Source organism: Mustela putorius, unplaced genomic scaffold (genome assembly GCF_011764305.1).
Source record: "Mustela putorius furo isolate JIRA1106 unplaced genomic scaffold, ASM1176430v1.1 tig00000580_pilon_pilon_pilon, whole genome shotgun sequence".
Classification (NCBI taxonomy): Eukaryota; Metazoa; Chordata; class Mammalia; order Carnivora; family Mustelidae; genus Mustela; species Mustela putorius.
This window is the reverse complement of record NW_025421423.1, coordinates 16,537,391-16,557,303: the sequence shown is the minus strand read 5'-3', so window position 1 is coordinate 16,557,303 and position 19,913 is coordinate 16,537,391. Positions and strand designations below refer to the sequence as shown.

The 19,913-nt window shown below is 36.3% G+C and overlaps 1 pseudogene; it reads right to left on the bottom strand.

Annotated features, from left to right (window-relative positions):
• Nucleotides 1–2,262: 2,262 nt before the first annotated feature.
• Nucleotides 2,263–2,688, bottom strand: LOC123392496 (annotated as a pseudogene).
• Nucleotides 2,689–19,913: the final 17,225 nt, after the last annotated feature.

The following is a 19,913-nucleotide window of genomic DNA, read 5'->3' as shown; positions in this document are numbered from 1 at the left end:
GTTAACCCACTGAGCCACCCAAGCGCCCCGACAATTGTCTATCTGATTAAAAAAATATTTACTTATACCCTCTATTAATTGGCAATTTTATATCTTAGTTTCCTTAGAAAGTGAAAGGGACTAAATTTTGATGTTTTTAATGAATGTGTTGGTTTATGTTACTATCTCATTGTTAAATATCTTATTTTATTTTATTTATTTTTTAAAATGTTTTATTTATTTATTTGACAGAGAGCACAAGTAGGCAGAGAGACAGACAGAGAGAGAGGAGGAAGCAGGCTCCCTGCCAAACAGAGAGCCTGATGAGGGACTCAATCCCAGGACCCTGGGACCATAACCTGAGCTGAAAGTACAGGCTTAACCCACTGAGCCACCCAGGCACCCTCATTGTTAAATATTTTGAATATCGCCCATGCTTCTGGTACAGTTTATTATCTAATCATGTTAGGAACACTTATATAATGAAGTCAAGTAACATTGATGATAGAGGACCTTGTCTTCTTTCTGATTTTAATTACAATGTTTCTAGTGCTTTGCCATTAAACATAATGCCAACATTTGATTTGATATAGGTTTAAAAAATAATTGTATAAGTATGATCTCGGATACATAAAGAGTTTAATATGGTTTTCCATCTTTGACATTAATATGATTAGTTATAATAATGACTTTTAATATCAAATTGACCTAGTCTCATAATGAGCCTATTTGGTGGTGATATTATTTTTTTAAGGTACATCTGGATCCAATTGTGCTTTTATTTTTTTTTAAGAAATTTTATATCCATAACCCGAAGCATGACTGGTTATTTGTTTTCTTTTCTACGTATGTGTATATTTTATCAGACTTGAGTTTGAAAGATCTACTGATGAAGCAAGATAGATTTAATGCCTTTTTGGTACAATTCTCTGACAACCATCTTGAATTCAGATGTGATTTGTAGTCTATGCACATTTTCTATTTCTTTTTGTATCCATTTTGGGGATACATAGTCTCATAAAATAATCTAGTTCATTCACATTTTAATTTTTGAAGCACAGAGCACTTGCTAATTTCTATGTAATATGCGCTTATAAATAACATTTTTCCTTCTAGACCTTTGATTCAAACTGCCTTATTATTCCCAATATTGTAAATTTTTGTATTGAGATAAAATTCACATATCATAAAATTCACCCTTTTTAAAATGAACCATTCACTGATTTTTAATATAGTCACAGCGTTTACAAGAATTGCTACTATGTAATTCCAGAATATTTTCATCACTGCAAAAAGAGATCTGACACCCACTAAACTGTCACTCACCATTGTCCCCTCCCCCTCAGCCCTTGGCAGCACTGATACACTTGGATTTGTCTAATCTGGACATTCGGTACAAATGGGATCACACAATATGTGGCCTTTCATGTCTGGCTTCTTTCATTCAGTGTAATATTTTCAAGATTCATCCACATCGTAAAATGTATTAGTATTTTATTCCTTTTCATGACTGAATAATATTCACCCTTGACGAGGGTTTGGGTTGTTTCCATTTTCTGGCCATTATGTATAATGCTGAACATTCATGTACAGTTTTTTTGTGTGAACGCATGTTTTCAATTCTTTTGGGCATACACTTAGAGGTGGAATTGCTGGGTTGTATGGGAACTCTATGTTTATCCTTTTGAGTAACTACCAAACTGGTTTTCAAAACAGCTTTATCATTATACATCACTTCCAGAAATGTATGAGAGTTCCAACTTCTCCACATCCTTGTTAACACTTTTTATTGTCTATTTAGGGTCATCCTGGTGGGTATGGAGCAGTAGCTCATTGTAGTTTTTATTTATAATTCCCTAAAACATGTATTCTTTGGAGAAATGCCAATTCACATCCTTTGCCTATTTGGTTATCTTCATTTGAGTTATCTGTCTTTTCATTATTATTATTATTATTATTATTATTATTTTAGTAATCTCTATACCCAGTGTGGGGCCTGAACTTACAACCAGAGACCAAAAGTTGCATGCTCCACCATGTGAACCAACTAGGTACCCTTCCTTTTTATTGTTAAGTTGTATAAGTTCTTTATATATTCTGATACAAGGCCATTATCAGATACATGATTATCATATGATTTATAAATATGTTCTTCCATCTTGTGGGTTGCCTTTTCAATTTCTCGATAGTGTCTTTCAAAACATAAAAGTTGAAGAAATTTTTGGAATATGAAAATTGATTAACCTGTTTTCTAATTAACTAACCTGTTTTCACCATCAAAACTTATGATCTTGGTCTTTCTTTCTTGCCTTTGTTCAAGGCCAAGAGAAACGCTGGCTACATTGACAACGTTAAAGTGAACTCTAGGAACGTCACCTACAGCACAACCTTTGTGATCAAATCCAGCAACCAGAACTTCATCATTTTCCTCACTAAAATTCAAACAACCATCATTGAGTACAAAGGCTGTGATTTTTTTTGCCACTCTTGGTTAGCTGGACCCTGACACATTTCCTGATGGCAGAATCTGTTTGGCTCTACCCCTATTTTTTTCCAGCACAATTCCCTTTGTATGGGAAGTGTCTTCAAAAGGGTTGGTCTTCAGGGCTATGCCCAAATTGGCTTTCTTGTACTGTTTATAATGATACTTTGATCTCATCGGTGGCCACAGAGCTTCCTGGCGGTACAAATACCTTGACACTTGCCCATCCTGCTGGAGCCATGGGCCTGAGCAAAAGATGAACTTAAATTTTGATAAAATTTATTGATTTTTTCCCCCTTTGGTTGCTTGAGATTTAGATGTTCTATCTAAGAAAATAATGCTTAATTAAAAATCACAGCTATTGAAACTTAGTTTTCTTTTTTTTTCTTTTTTTTTTTTTAAAGATTTTATTTATTTATTTGACAGAGAGAGATCACAAGTAGGCAGAGAGACAGGCAGAGAGAGAGAGGAGGAGGAAGCGGGCTTCCTGCTGAGCAGAGAGCCCGATGCGGGACTCGATCCCAGGACCCTGAGATCATGACCTGAGCCGAAGGCAGCGGCTTAACCCACTGAGCCACCCAGGTGCCCGAAACTTAGTTTTCTTCTAAGAGTTTTCTAATTTTAGTCTCTGTTTTACCTGTGATCCACTTTGTGAAGTAGATCTATATGGTACGAAGTAGGGCTCCAACTTTATTCTTATGGATGTAGACAGCCACTTATTCCTGGATAATTTATTGAAAAGACTATTTGTTCCTCATTGACGTTTCTTAGCACCCTGTGGGAAACCAGTTGACTATAGGTGTATGGGTTTATTCTGGACTCTCAATTCTATACCACTGATCTATATGTCTCTCCTGATGCCACTACCATGATGTCTTGATTACTGCAGCTTTGTCCTCAGTTTTAAAATTGGAAAGTAGGAGGCTTCCAACTTTGTTTTTCCTTTTCAAGGTTGTTTTGGCTATTCTTAGTCCCTTGTATTTTTATGTGAATTTTAGGATCAGCTCGAGAATTTCTGAAGGAAAAGAAAAAGGTAGCTGAAATCTTTTTTTTTTTTTTAAAGATTTTATTTATTTATTTGACAGAGAGAGAGATCACAAGTAGGGAGAGAGAGGAGCCCGATGCGGGGCTCGATCCCAGGACCCTGGGATCAGGGCCTGAGCCAAAGGCAGAGGCTTTAACCCACTGAGCCACCCAGGTGCCCCACCTGTAATTGTTTTTGACAAACACCTCTAGGGAAGAGATTTCTTGCGTGGGGCAAGGACAGTCCTGAACATGGACTTTTCCAAGCACTCACCTGATGGGGCAGATCATGAAAAGTGAGTGGGAATAGGCTTTAAAGTAGGTATAGTACTGCTCTGCTCCATCTTTAGCCATCAGGCTACTGGTTTTTACCCCAAAGGTAGTCTGTTAGTTTTCAAAACTAATGCAGAGCTGGAGAATCGAAGATCAGATTAAAGCAATTAAAATGCCACACAGTTTTCTGTTCTTACTGGGATTCAGCTGTTTTTCTCGAACAAACACTTCCCACATAACTGCAAGCCTTTGGTAAATTTCCAGAGTTCTGAAAAAATTGGTTCTGACCACTTTTGCCAGTTCTCTCATTATTTTTATGAAGGAGCGAATTTCTGGATGTCCTTGCCTTGACATTTTCATTGACATCACCCAAATAATGTTAATTTAGCTTTTCTTTCTTATCTCTCTCTAACCCTTGATTAGTTTTGCCAGAACTTTGTCTTATTGTTACTATTTTTTAAAACCAAATGTAGGCTTTCTTAATTCTTGGTTTCCTTTTTTTCCAATTCATCAAATTTAACCTTGTTAATTCTTTTCTCTTTCTTTAGGAAAATCCATTAAATTTCCCTTCTTTACTTCCTGAAACATTTAGTTCATTTATTTTGATTCTTCTTTGTTTCATAGTAAATAACATTAAAAGTTATGAATTATTCTCTGAGCATTACCTTAGCATCTCATAAGTTTGATACAGTGTTATCATAATTATTTTCCAGCCTGTAGTTGCAATGTTATTTTGTTTTTGACTTAAGCTTTATTTATGAGGGCATTTTTAATTTTCCAAGTGATGTTTATTTATTATTTTGCAATCCATTTCTTATTTTATTGCATTACAGTATATGAATGTATCAGTGAAATCCTACTTCTATAGGATTAATTTTTTTTTCTTGGTAACCTATGAGATCATCAATTTAAAAACTGTTCTGAGAATAATGTGTGCATAGAATATTCTATTCATTTTTCTCTCTCTCATCTGTCATAATTAAATATAATATTCAGTTCCTCTATTTCCTTCTTTGATCCATCAAAGACTGAGAATTGTTTCTTTTAAATCAATTTTATTGATTTAAACAAAAACTAATTTGTGTATAAATTACATACATTAAAATGTATTCATTTTAAGTGTACCTTTTGATTAGTGTGACCCATGCTCCAGTCAGGATAGAGAACATTTCCATCATTCCAAAAAGCTTCCTTGTGGCCTTTCCAATTCATCCTCTTCCCTCTCCCTTCAAAGTTGGTCCTAGACTGAAACTCTTCCATTTCTTGTTACCAGAAATTAGATTTGTCTCTTCAGGATTTCATATAAGAGGTCAAATAGAGATTATACTCTTTTGTGTCTGATTTCTTTGGTTGGTGTAATATTTTGAGATTTCTTCAAGTAGTTGCCAGTATCACTAGTTCATTTCTTTTTGTTGCTGAGTTGTACTTCATTGTATGGATATACCACAATTTGTTTATCCACTCACCAGTTATTGGGAATTTGGATTTTTGCCAGTTTGGGTTATTACAAATAAAGATGCTATAAATGTCTGTGTACAAGTCTTCATGTGACACATGAGTTCATTTCTCTGGGTTGTATTTTTTTTTGAAGATTTTATCCATTTATTTGACACAGATAGTGAGATAGGGAACAGAAGCAGGGAGAGTGGGAGAGGGAGAAGCAGGTTTCCCACTGAGCAGAGAGCCCAGTGTGGGACTCCATGTGGGGCTCCATCCCAGGACCCTGGGATCATGACCTGAGCCAAAGGCAGAAGCTTAACAACTGAGCCACCCAGGAGCTCCTCTCTGGGTTGTATTTTAAGTGAAGAGTTAACTGTATAAGAAACTGCTAAACTTGTTTCCATAGTGGCTATGCATTTTACATTCTCATCAGCAACATGGGAGTTTCAGTGGTTTCACATTCTCACTGATAATCAGTGTTTAAAATTTGGGCCATTAAAATGAATGTGTAGGGGCTCTCTGCTCAGCAGAGAGCCTGCTTCTCCCTCTCCCACTCCCCCTGCTTGTGTTCCCTCTCTTGCTGTGTCTCTGTCAAATAAATAAATACAATCTTAAAAAAAAAACCTTAAAAAAATGAATGCATAGTGATATCTCACTGTGGTTTTGATTTCCATTTCCCAGATGATTGATGATGTTTGTACACTGACACTTTAAACATCTTTTGTGAAATCATGTTTCAATCTTTGCTCATTTTAAAAGTTGGGTTTTTTCCCTTTTATACATGAGTTGTGAGAATTCTGTATTCTTTTTTCTTTTTTTTAAATTTTAAGTAGGCTCCACACCCCACATGTGACTTGAACTCATGACCTGAGATTAAGAGTTGCATACTCTACCAGCTGCTCCAATCAGGTGCTCCACTTTGTATATTCTTTTTAAAAATATTTTAATTTTAATTTTTATTTTATTTATTTTTTAAGATATTTTATTTACTTATTTGACAGCCAGAGATCACAAGTAGGCAGAGAGGCAGGCAGAGAGAGAGGGGGAAGCAGGCTCCCTGGTGAGCAGAGAGCCTGATGCAGGGCTCGATCCCAGGACCTTGAGATCATGACCTGAGCAGAAGGCGGAAGCTTTAACCCACTGAGCCACCCAGTTGCCCCGCTTTTTTAAAAATATTTTTTATTTTTAAAATAAAGATTTGTAAAAAATTATTTGAGAGAGATACAGAGACAGAGACAGAGAGAGCACAAGCAAGGGGAGAGGCAGAGTGAGAGGGAGAAGCAGATTCCCAGCTCAGCTGGGAGCCCAACATGGGGCTCCATCCCAGGACCTAGAGATCATGAACTTAACCGAAGGCAGATGCTTAACCCGCTGAGCCACCCAGGCTCAGTACTTTATGTACACTTTATATATTCTTTTTCTTTTTCTTTTCTAAGATTTTATTTATTTATTTGACAGACAGAGATCACAAGTAGGCAGAGAGGCAGGCAGAGAGAGGAGGAAGCCCTATGCAGGGCTCGATGCCAGGACCCTGGGATCATGACCTGAGCTGAAGGCAGAGGCTTAACCCACTGAGAGACCCAGGTGCCCCTACTTTATATATTCTTGATACAGGTTTTTTGTCTGATAGAGGTCTTGATTACCACAGCTATATGTCTTAAAATTTGATAGATTGATTCCTTCCACTTCCTTTTTCAAAATTGTTTCAGCTATTCTAGTTTCTTTGCCTGTTCAGATACATTTTTTAAAAGTCCTGTGTATATCTAGAAAATCTTATTGGGATTTTGATAGAAATTTCAAAATTTCATATCAGTTTGGGGGAGAATTGATATTATGTTGGGTCTTTCAAAACATGAACATAATATGTTTCTCCATATATTTAGATCTTCTTTTTTTTTTTTTTTTTAAGATTTTATTTATTTATCAGAGAGAGAGAGAGGGGAGAGAGGACGCTGGGATCATGACCTGAGCCGAAGGCAGCTGCTTAACCAACTGAGCCACCCAGGCGTCCCTAGATCTTCTTTCTTTCATCAGCGTTTTATAGTTTTCAGGATATAAGTCTTCTATATGTTTTGTTAGATTTACACCTAAGTATTTAATTTTGTTTTGAGCAATTGTAAGTGGCATTGTATTTTACATTTTGGTGTCCACGTGTTTACTGCTAATATTTAGAAACACAATTGACAGAGACACTCGCTTAAGTATTTGACTCTTGGTTTCAGCTCAAATTGTGATCTCAAGGTTGTGAGTTTGAGCCCCTCATCAGGCTCTGGGATCGGCGTGGAATCTGCTGGAGCTTTTCTCTTCCTCTCCCTCTGCCCCTCCTGCTTGTGTTCGCTCTGTCGCAAACAAATAAATAAATATTTAAGAAAAAAGAAATGCACTTGATTAGCATTTTTTTTTTTTAACCATAGAACCTGTGACCTCACTAAGCTCACTAATTAATTCCAGGATTTTTCTAGAGATTCCTTGGGATTTTCTACATAACCACTTTTGTCCTCTGTAACCAGGGACATTTTAATTTCCTTCTTTCTGATTGGCATCCTTTTTATTTTTTTCTTGTCTTCTCGCACTGACTAGACCTTCCAGCACTAAGTTGAATAAGATTGACATAGCAGACATCCTTCCCTTCTTCCCAGACTTAGGCAAAAAGCATTTATCGTTTCACCATCAAGTATAATGTTAGGGCGCCTGGGTGGCTCAGTGGCTTAAGCCGCTGCCTTCGGCTCAGGTCATGATCTCAGGGTCCTGGGATCGAGTCCCGCATCGGGCTCTCTGCTCCGCGGGGAGCCTGCTTCCTCTTCTCTCTCTGCCTGCCTCTCTGCCTACTTGTGATCTCTCTCTCAAATAAATAAAAATAAAAAAATCTTTAAAAAAAAAGTATAATGTTAGCAGATTTTCTTTGTAGATGTGCTCTATCAATCTGAGGAAATTCTCCTATTCCTATTTTTCTGAAAGTTTTAGTCATGGATGGGTGTCAAATTTTGTCAACTGCTTTTTCAATGTCACTTGATACGATCACATGATTTTTTTTGTTTAGTTGATCACATTGACTTTAAAATATTGCAGCAGCCTTGCATTTTTGATTAATACATTGCTAAATTCTATTTAAGAAATTGTTTGCCTAGAGCGCCTGGGTGGCTCATTGGGTTAAGACCCTGCCTTCAGCTCAGGTCATGATCCCAGGGTCCTGGCATTGAGCCTCGCTCAGCAGGGAGCCTGCTTCCCCCTCTCTCTCTGCCTGCCTCTCTGCCTACTTGTGATCTCTGTCAAATAAATAAATAAAATATTTAAAAAAAAGATATTTATTAAAAAATATTGATGAGGGATATTAGTCTCTAGTTTTCTTTCTTTCTTTCCCCCCCTTTTCTTTGGGTACTTCTTTGTCTGGTTTTAGTAGAAGAGTAAAACTATCTTCATAAAAGGCATTTGAACTGTCACCTTCCTTTCTACTTTTTGGAAGAGATTCTGTTAAATTTATGTTAAATGTTTATATGTTTGCTAGAATTCTCCCGTGAAACCCTATGGGCTTCATGATTTTTGGGGGAGGAATTCTGATTTTATTTTATTTTATTTTATTTATTTTTAAGATATTTATTTATTTGTCAGAGAGAAAGGACAAGCAGAGGGAACAGCAGAGATCATTACCTGAGCCAAAGGCAGATGCTTAACCCACTGAGCCACACAGGTGTCTTGTGAGGAATTTTTAAATTACAAATTTAATTTCTTATCATGTATAGGTGTATTCAAATTATCTATTTAATATTGGGTTGTGGTAGTTTGTATGTTTCAGAGTTTAGTCCATCCCATCTATATTTTCAAATTTATATATGTAGAGTTGTCTTTAGTATTCCCTTAAAACTCTTTTGATTTCCGCAGTCCATAGTGATTCCTCTAAACATGTCATGTTACTAAACATGACTTCTCTCTCTTTTTTGTTAGTATTGCTAGATATTTCTCAACTATATTGATCTTTTCAAAGACTGAGCTCTTTGTTCATTTATTATCTCTATTGTTTTTCATTTTAAAATTTTATTCATTTGTATTCTTATATTTATTATTTCCTTCATTCTTTTTTTTTTTTTAAGATTTATTTATCTATTTATTTGACAGAGAGAGAGAGAGATCACAAGTAGGCGGAGAGGCAGGCAGCAGAGAGCCTGATGTGGGGCTCGATCCCAGGACCCTGAGATGATGACCTGAACCGAAGGCAGAGGCTTTAACCCACTGAGCCACCCAGGTGCCCCTATTTCCTTCATTTTTGCTTTGGGTTTTCCCCCCTCTTTTGCTAGATTCTTGATGAGGGAGCTCAGATGATTGATTTAGGACCTTTCTCCCTCTCTTTCTTACCTTTTTCTCCACACCCAACGTGGAGCCCAATGTGGGCTTGAACTCATGACCTTGATATCAAGACCTGAACTGAGACTGAGTCAGATGCTTAACTGACTGAGCCACCCAGGTATTCTCCTTTCCTGTTTACTAATGTAAATGCATTTACTGTTCAAAGTTTTCCTCTCAGGACTTCCCTAGCCTTGTCTCACAAATTTTGATATATTGTATTTTTTACTTTCATTCACTTCAATGTGTTTTTTTAAAAAATTTCCTTTACAACTTCCTTTTGGACCCATGGATTATTCAGAAGTCACTCAGTGTTTTTAGTTTCCAAGATTTTGGAGATTTCCCTGTTATCGCTCTGTTATAGACTTCTAGTTTGATTCCATGTGGTTGGAGAACACACTATCATTGCAATTCTTTTAAATATGTTGATATTTCTTTTATGGCTAAAAATGTGGTCTTTCCTGCTATTTGTCCAGTAGTATTTTGTCACACTTGAAGAGAATGTGTGTTCCTCTCTTATTGGGTAGAATGTCCTATAAATACTGTCCTATTAAATACTGTTGGTGGGTGGTGGTATTAAGTTCTACATATTTGTTAATTTTCTGTCTAGCCATTCTCCCAATTATTGAGAGAGGAGTGTGGAAGTCTCCAAATGTAACTGTGGGTTTTTCTATTTCATCTTTAAGTTCTACCAGTTTTCGCTTCACATTTTGCAGCTTTGTATTTTGGTGCATACAGATTAAGGCTTATTGTGTCTTCTTTGTGGATTAATTTTTTATCATTATATATGTCTTTGTCTTAATAACTTTCATTCCTCTAAAGCTTCCTTTACTTGATATTAATATAGCTATTCATGGTTTATTTTGATTAGCATGATAGAGCTTTTCATATCTTTTTCCTTTCAACTTGTCTATATCACTAGATTTAAAAAGGTTTTCTTATAGTTTGTTCTTGTCTTTTAATCTATTGTCAATATCTATCTCTTAATTGGTATATTTAGACTGTTTACATGTAATGGGATTATGGATATATCAAGGCTTAAGTTTCCCATTTTATTTTTCCATTTTCTGCTTGTTCTGTCTTTCATACCTGTTTCCTATTTCCCATCATCTCTGAGTTTCTTGAACATTTTTAGAAATCCATCTTGGGTTATCATGTTATCTATAGTGTATTTTACCTTTGTACAGATTTTTGGTGGCTGGTGTATTAGATGTCTATAGATATTATACATATAATACATATCATATATATGTATATATCTATATCTATATATAGATATAGATATCTTATCACAATGTACTTACTTCCCTTTATGTCCTTTTATCCTCCCCTATTTATATTAATCATCATCAAATATATTTCCTCTACATGAAATTCAAGGCATATCAAACAGTGCTATAATTTTTCTTCAACCATCAAACATAATTTAGGAGATTCAACAGAAGTAGAGTCTCGTGTATTTACCCATATTTTTGTCTACTGTGTTCTTTATTCCTTCCAGATGTTCCAAGATTCCTTTGTTTATTGTTTCCTTTCTGCTTAGAGAAATTTCTTTAGCCTTTCTTTTAGGGTAAATTCTCTAGTAACAAATTTTCTTAGTTTGCCTTCATCTGAGTATGTCTTGATTTATATCCTTCATTCCTGAAGGATGTTTTCTCTGGATATAGGTAGGTCCTGAGTTGATAATTCTTTTCTTTGAACACTTGAAAAATACTGTGTCACTTCCTCTGGACTCTGTGCTTTCTGATCATAACCCCTTTGTCATCCTAATTGTTTTCCCTAGATAAAGTGTCTTCTAGGGCTTTCAAGTTGTTTTTTGTTTATTTGTTTCTTTTGTTTTTAGTTTTTTGAAATTTGACTATGAAACTCTTGGTGTGGATTTCTTTGGGTTTTGTTTAGGGGTCACTAAACAAATCTGCTATTAATCCCAACTGCAGTATGTTTTATCTAAATTATTGTAATTTTATCTCTACAATGTTGATTTGGATCATTTTTTATATCTACTGTGTCTGCAATGAACTTACTCTACCTTTTATAGCTTCTTGAATGTATGAAACACAGTTATAAAACTGTTTTAGGGTTCTTGTTTATTCATCTATATCATTTCTGGGTCAGTTTCAATTGACTGATTTTTCTCTTCTTTGTTGCTTGTATTTTTAGATTTCTTCAGATTATTAGTAATTTTTTAAAAGTTTTATTTATTTATGTTTTTTAGTAATCTCTATACCTAATATGGGGCTCAGACTCACCACCCCAGGGGAATCTCAGGCTCTTCCAAATGAATTAGCCAGAAGCCCCCATAATTGGTATTTTTTTTTTTTTTTAAATCTCAGACTTGCCTGAATTCAGTTGCCTCATGTATTCTGTTCAGTTTTCTAGATGTTTATGGCATCAGGCTTGGTCTGATTCTATTTACTCCATCATGACCAGAAATGAAAGTGTGGGTAGTATTTGTAAAGCTTCTCATTGTGAATGTCTGTTTTGTATATCACAACGTCATGTTATTTAGTGCCTAAAGTTCCTGACATCATGAGAATTTTACTTTTATCAAAGCAACTTAGTCCTATCTTATTTAAAGATTTTATTTATTTATTTGACAGACAGAGATCACAAGTAGGCAGAGAGGCAGGCAGAGAGAGAGAGAGAGGAGAGAGAGAGAGAGAGAGAAGCAGGCTTCCTGCGGAGCAGGGAGCCCGATGCGGGGCTCGATCCCAGGACCCTGAGATCATGACCCGAGCCGAAGTCAGCAGCCCAAACCACTGAGCCACCCAGGCGCCCCAGTCCTATCTTATTTAAAATTTTGGTTTGAATTTAACATTTTTTCCTTTTTAAAAAAATTTAAATGCAATTAACCAACTTTAGTTTCAGATGTAGTCTTCAATAATTTTTCAGTTGTGTATAACACCCAAAGCTCATCATATCACGTGCCCTCCTTAATGCCCATCACCCAATTAATTACCCATCCTCCCACTGATCTTCCCTCTAGCAACGCTCAGTTAGTTTCCTAGAGTTAAGAATTTAATTTTTTTTTAAATAGAAAGTATGTATACTTTATTTCACTATTTAAAAAAAATTTTATTTGTTTAAGAAAGAGAGAGAGACCACAAAAGGAGAGTAAGAGGGAGAAGCAGACTCTCCACTGAGCAGAGAGCCCTATGTGGGACTGGGACTTGATCCCAAGATCATGACTGGAATGGAAGGCAGATGCTTACCCAACTGAGCCACCCAGATGTCCAATAATTTAACTTTTGATAATAATATTGTCTCTGTCTTTTGCAGACTAACAGTTGCCTTATTTTTTTTACCCATTCTTTTACTTTAAACATTATATTTTGAGTTTGCTTTTAGAATATGATGATCTTTGTCTTTTTCCTTTTTTTTTTTAAGATTTTATTTATTTATTTATTTGACAGGCAGAGATCACAAGTAGGCAGAGAGGCAGGCAGAGAGAGAGGTGGAAGCAGGTTCCCTGCTGAGCAGAGAGTCCCGATGCAGGGTTTGATCCCAAGACCATGGGACCATGACCTGCTGGCGGAAGGCAGAGTCTGCAACCCATTGAGCCACCCAGGTGTCCCGATCAAAGTTGTCTTTTGATGGAGAAGTTCTGAACTGTTGATCTATTTATTGTGATGACTAATATATTCTTAATTCTGTCATTGTCTTTTACGTTTCTTCTTATTTTCTTTCTGTCTTTGGTTATAGTTTCATATTTTTCATTTTCTCATTTTCTCCTCCTTCAGAAGTTACATGTATTCTCTTATTTTTATTTGGTTGATCCTATTTTTAAAATTTTTGACCCCTTTCCTGCTTGTTTGACATTTGGAATTCTCACTAGGCTGTGTCTAGATATATACTCCTTTAATTAATTTTACCTGCTTTTGGTGGCTGCTTTTCTTTCAAACTCATCACCACTTACAGATTTACTCTGATGTTTTTGCCCATCTTCCTTCATTTCACTATGCTCTCAGAATTCTAGGAGGTTTTCTTTTTTTCACAGCCAATTTAAATTATTAATTCAGTTTTCTTCAATGTTTAATATGCTCTTCATTGCCCCTGCTACATTTAAAAATTCTGTAATCATGGTTTTTCATCTTTTTTTTTTAAAGATTTTTATTTATTTATTTGACAGACAGATCACAAGCAGGCAGAGAAGCAGACAGAGAAGTAGGCAGAGAGAGAGGAGGAAGCAGGCTCTCCCGGCACCCCCCAGGAGAACCTGATGCGGGGCTTGATCCCAGGACCCTGGGACCACGACCTGAGCCAAAGGCAGAGGCTCTAACCCACTGAGCCACCCATGCACCCCTCATGGTTTTTCATCTTAAGTAAAATCGTCTATCTCCAATGACTACCTGTTCATAAAAACATTTTCTAATCTCATGGAAAATATACGTTTTATACGAAAAAAATTTCCTTCTGTTTCTTGGAGTCTGCTTTATAGGGGAACATTTGTTCAGATTCTATATCTGATTTAATTCCAGGTGGAAGTAACAATTTGATGCATGTCCTTGTTTTACTTATGCTTCGGAGACGGGTCTCCAGATGGGTTTGCAGAGGAAGTTTGTTGGAGGAGCCCATTCAGTTCTTTTGATCTTAGACATGGAGAAAGAGAAATTTTACGTTTCTGAAGGTCTAGGTGGCTAGTCTGGGCATTTGAGGTACCACATGCTGTAAGTCGTAACTATTTGTAGGCAATCATTTGGTAGGGAAGCGCCTTTCTCTGTGGAACATGTCCTTTCACCCTCCCTGGATATGGGCATGGGCAGACCCATGGGTGACCCAATGGGAGGCCATTCTTGGGATTGAGATTACCTCTCCTCACTGCCTCTTGGCTCACCCTCAATGCTAATCCCTGATTCTAGGCATCTGGATGAATTCTTAGGTCCCCATGCCAGTGGGGATAGGAAAAGGATTCTACTAAAGGGCCCTATGGATCAGGGATATTCAGGGTTCAAGCAAACATATCTTGCTTTTAATATTTGAGTTCGTTGAGGGGGGCACTGGTTCTTCTCGAACTACTCTATCTATCTCGACGTAGTGTACCACATTTTAGTGTACCTCAGGGGAAAATGGGGCAAATTCAGCAGCCAAGTGCCCTGAGTATGGGCCTGGAGCAGTTCCTAAAATCTTTTGATTTGCCACTTTTGACTGTCATGTGGTCCTCCATAGCCACGATTTGCTTAGAGTTTTAGGATTTTCAAGCTTGCTCGTCTTTGTTTCTTAGATGGCTCTTTTTTTTTTTTTTTTGTCCCATCCCTCCATTCATCCATCCATCCATCGAGCCATCCATCTCATATTTACTGATCAGTTACTATGTGCCCAGTACTGTTCTGGATGCGTAAGATCCAGTGGTGGAAGAAGACAGAGTGGATCTTGCATTCTAGAGAAGCATTGTATTACATGATGTGGGAACTTTTATCTCCCTCAATCTAAGCTCATTTATATCACATTACATTAAAATATTTTTGTTTTCTAGGAATAATACAGATGTTTTGAGTGCTCTGTGAGTCTGATAGGATTTGGGAGGTAGGAAGCTCAAATCATGATTATAAAGTAAAGTATCACTTGCTTATATGAAAGAAGAAAGAGGAAAAACAGAGAAAGGGAAGGTAAGGAACTAACAGTTCATCATAGGAGTTCCTAGGGTTCTACTTCTTTCAGATAGCTCATGTGCACCATTAGATGAAATAGAAGGTCCTGGATTTGAGTGGCAACCCCATTTGTCTCTACCATCCCTCCCTTTCTCATATTCTACTCTACTATGATGTCCTCTCCATCCTTGGTATAAAGCTTTTCACGTATTACATAAAGGGCAATTAAAAAAATAAATGTATCATTCACCATCATTTATGTAATAAAAATGATACATTTTCATTTAACTTTTTAATTTAACATATCAGAATCATTTTTAAATTTTCATCGTTTTCATTTTAATGGCCATATATTATTCCATTATGTTGACTTCTCAAATTGTTTAGCTGTCCCCTGTCTTTTCTTGTACTCTTTATAGGGTTCTCCTTTGGCACTGCCACTATTCTTAAATGGTGTGATGAAAGTCTTTGAGAAGCTTTGTTCCTGAAATTTATTTCATGAGTATGAATTCCCAGAAGAAGGACAGTTAGGTCAAAAAGTATTGATGTTGTGGGGCTCTCATTAGGTATTTTAAATTACTTTTCAAAAGGGACCAGCAGTGTGGCAATTTTCCTGAAACCTCATCAACATTAGTTTGCTTTTTAAAAATCAGTTTCATACCAATTTGATAATTTAGTAGACACAACTGGAGCATATTTTATGCCTATTGATCATTTGTCTTTGTGTTTACTTTATCTTCTTTTCAGTGAATTGTTTGGTCATGTCATCTGCTCACTGATTTGCCTTTGGGGTATTCTTACATATTTTAATGTATTCTGTCTAGATGAGGTATTCTTAATCTTGGGGTCACAGAGAGCCTTAGAAAGTCCACCAGTCCCATACCAGTATACTGACCATTTAGGTGCATCTGTGTCTATGTATGTGTAGGTCTTTATGTGTCAGTGTGAATGCGTATGTGTTCCTGGAGGTCTTTGTATGTATGTGTTTGTATGCATGTCTACGTATATATGTGAAAAGCTACTAAGTTTCTTGAGATTGTCAAAAACATCAAATTTTTAATCTGAAAAGGTCTGTCTCTTTAGATTCTCAAAAATACCAAATTTTAAAAAAATAGTTAAAAACTCATTTGATAGCAGTCTTCTCCTTAATATATTCCTTTTCTTTTCCTTTTAGTTTACGTTTGCATTCAGTTAGCATTGTGATATTGCTTACTCTATCATTTTTTCCTCTTTGAATCTCTAATTTTTTCCTCTTTGAATCTCTAATCTTCTATCTTGACCCATTATTATTTCTTAGATAGAGTAAATTTACCATTGTATATTTCAGTGCGTCATATATATATATATATATATATATATATATATATATATATATAAAAAAGATTTTATTTATTTATTTGGCAGAGAGAGAGATCACAAGTAGGCAGAGAGGCAGGCAGAGAAAGAGGAGGAAGCAGGCTCCCCGCTGAGCAGAGAGCCAGATGTGGGGCTCGATCCCAGGACCCTGAGATCATGATCTGAGCCGAAGGCAGAGGCTTAACCCACTGAGCCACCCAGGCGCCCCTGGGGCTTCTACATTGATTGATCCATTTTAAATCTGGAATTTATTTTTAGGTATACATGTAAACTAAGTTCCCTGCTTGTCTACTGTCCAACTGCTTCATTCCATGGTGTTTCCTTTCCCTATCATTTTGTGACATCCTTTTTATATGCTAAATTCTCTTTCTTTTGTCATAGCCTGCATTTGGACCTTTGGCTTTATCAAGTTAATAGATATACTTTGCTCAAGTACTACTTTATTTCAGGTATTATTTATTAGTGACTTACATATTTTATAAGATTTTATTTATTTATTTTAGAGGAGGGAGGGGCAAAGGGAAAGGGAGAGAAGGGATCTTTTTTTTTTTTTTTTTTTTTTTAAGATTTTATTTGTCTGAGAGAGAGAGAGGGAAAGAGACAGAGAGAGAGCATGAGCAGCAAGGAGGGATAGAGAGAGGAGGAAGCAGGCTTCCTGCTGAGCAAGGAGCCAGACACAGGGCTTTATCTCTGGGATCATGACCTGAGCTGAAGACAGACACTTAACACACTGAGCCACCCAGGTGCCCCAGAGAGAAAGAATCTTAAGTAGGCTCCACAATCAGCACGGAGCCTGACCCATGGCTCAACTTCATGACCTGAGATCATGACCTGAGCTGAAATCAAGGGCCGGATGCTCAACCAACTGAGCCACACAGGTGCCCCTCAAAATTATTTTTAAATGCAAGTTATCAAATTCTGTAAGAAATCCTTTTGTACTATTCTGAGATTATCTTGAATCACTAAATCAGAAAATTAGAGTATTTATACTTTTTGTTGAGAAACATGAAATTTTTGTATTACTCAGATTTTCTACTATGCTTTCCAAGAAAATTTTCCAATTTTTTGTGTCTCATGTTTATGTCTGGATATTTAATTCATTATGTTTGATTATGAATTGGATCTCATTCTTTGTTTCCTGTCTTGTCTTTGTATTTAGTTAAGAAAGTTATTGATTTTTAAAATACTTATCATGTATCCAGAGCTAGCCAGTTATTGAATTTTTGTATTACTGCTAATGGTGGTTTAGATGAGAATATCAGATTTTAAAGGCTATAATTATGTCATCTGCAAATGAAGCTTTCTATCTTTCTAACAACTATTCTTAAGGTTTCTTTTTCATGTCTTATTACATCAGCCAGATTTATCAATATGATATTAAATAATAATGGGGATAGAGAGCTTATTTATTTTATTCCCTTTTCTAATAGGAAAATCTCTAATATTTTTCCATTAAAAAGGATGCTGGCTTGGTTTTAAACAGATCCTTGTCATGTTAAGGAAGTGTCATTCTATTCCTATTTTTAAGAACGTTTTGACATCTATTGAAATGCATTTTTTGGCATCCATTAGGATGAGCATATGGTTCGTATTATTTAATCTATTGATCTGATGTGTTGTATTAATAGATACCCTTGTGCTGAACTTTCTTTGCGTTGCTGGAGAAACCCTTTGCGGTTATGGTGTTTTAGTCCCTTAATGTGCTGCTGAACACTATTTGCTGGGACTGTACTCTCAAATGATATCGGATCCTGTTTCCTTTAAAAAAAATTCCGTATCACGGCCTAAAATCAGGACTGCATTTGCCTTGCAAAATGAAACAGCAGTTTTTTAGAAACATTTTTTCTATGTTAAAGAATAATTTATGTAACATGGAAATGCATTCTCCTATAAAATTTGGATAGATTTCTCTAGAGACTTTAGGGTTGGTACAAATGTCCTGTTCAGGGGTGGAGTGGGTCATTCTTTAATAAATTTCTCATTCTCTTAGAGTTTTCCTTGTTTGCTGATCTAACTTACATTTCTTGTTATAGCCATTGGATTATTTTATATTTTTGTCACCTATTGTCTGTTTGATAATTTAAAATAAATTTTTAAAAGAAATATGTACAATGTCACCCCTTGAAATTTTTAATCTGTTAGATCTGTCACTGTAATCCCTTGCTCATTTCTGATTTCATTGGGGCCTTTTATCTTGATTATCTTGTGCTAGTGGCTGGTCTATTTTATTACCTCTTTCAAATAATCAGCTTTAGGTTTTATTCACTGCTTCTCTCCTTCTTCTGTTTCTTAATTTGTTTATTCTTACTGTTATCTTTCTTTCCTGTGTACTATTGTCCTTCCAGTTCGTATTTGGTGGAGGTGGGGCAGGGAATTCTGTTTTCCAAGATCTAAAGCAGTAAGCTTAGGGCCTTTTTTTTTTTTTTTTAAATTTACAAAGCATTTAAATTGGAATTTGCCCCTAGTCCTAACCAAGTTGCTTCTCATGATCTTAACACGTCACGTTTTGGACCCCTGTCTGTCAGTCCAATGCATAATGTGGTATGAACTTAAAGCAGGCTGTGGTGTCATGGCGGGGGCGGGGGCAGGTAAGGGTTGGTGGTGATATGTGACTCAAACCCCAAATACGAATGCTTGTTGAGATTCTTTTATGTCTCCCTGAGTCCCTTCCTCATCTTGGGCTCCATGGGTGGCTGACTGTTTGTGTTCCTGTGTTTATAAAAAGAGAATCCTTTTCCAAAAAGAGAGTGATGCCGTGTAGGACACCTACTTATTAATAAAAACAGTTCCCAGGGTGCCTGGGTGGCTCAGATCCTGATCTCAAAGTCCTGGGCTCCTTGCTCAGTGGGGAGCCTGCTTCTCTCTCTGCCTGCTGTTCCCCCTGCTTGTGCTCTCTCTCTCTCTCTCTGACAAATAAATAAATAAAATCTTAAAAAAAAAAAAAAACAGTTTCCAACACCTGCACGTGTCCTTAACTGGGGGTGTACAGTTAGAATTCAGGAGGTTTGTAAATTTGAATGGGGGAAAACTATGTTTATTTTTCTTTGCTTTCACTGATTTTGTAACAGAAATACAGCATTTTGTCCCATTTGAATGTAGGCAACAAAACACAGTCACATTAGCAGGTTTTCACAGATGGTTTTCTATCACAATACAGTTGCGGGAGACACCTCGAAATATCAGTTAGGGTCATCCTTATTTCAGAATCATGTTAGCTATTAGACCTGTCGCGAGAACTGGTTATTTAATGCATTAACAAGGCAACCTATCTATTACTATTTTCCATATTTGTTCTTTTAATATGTTGAAAATGATATTTCAATATAATTGATTGTCTTTGCCATCTTAGATTTTCATCAAAAAATCATATTCACTTACGTATATATACATTCTTTCCATTTAAAAACATTATTCTGAGAGGGGATCCATGAGCT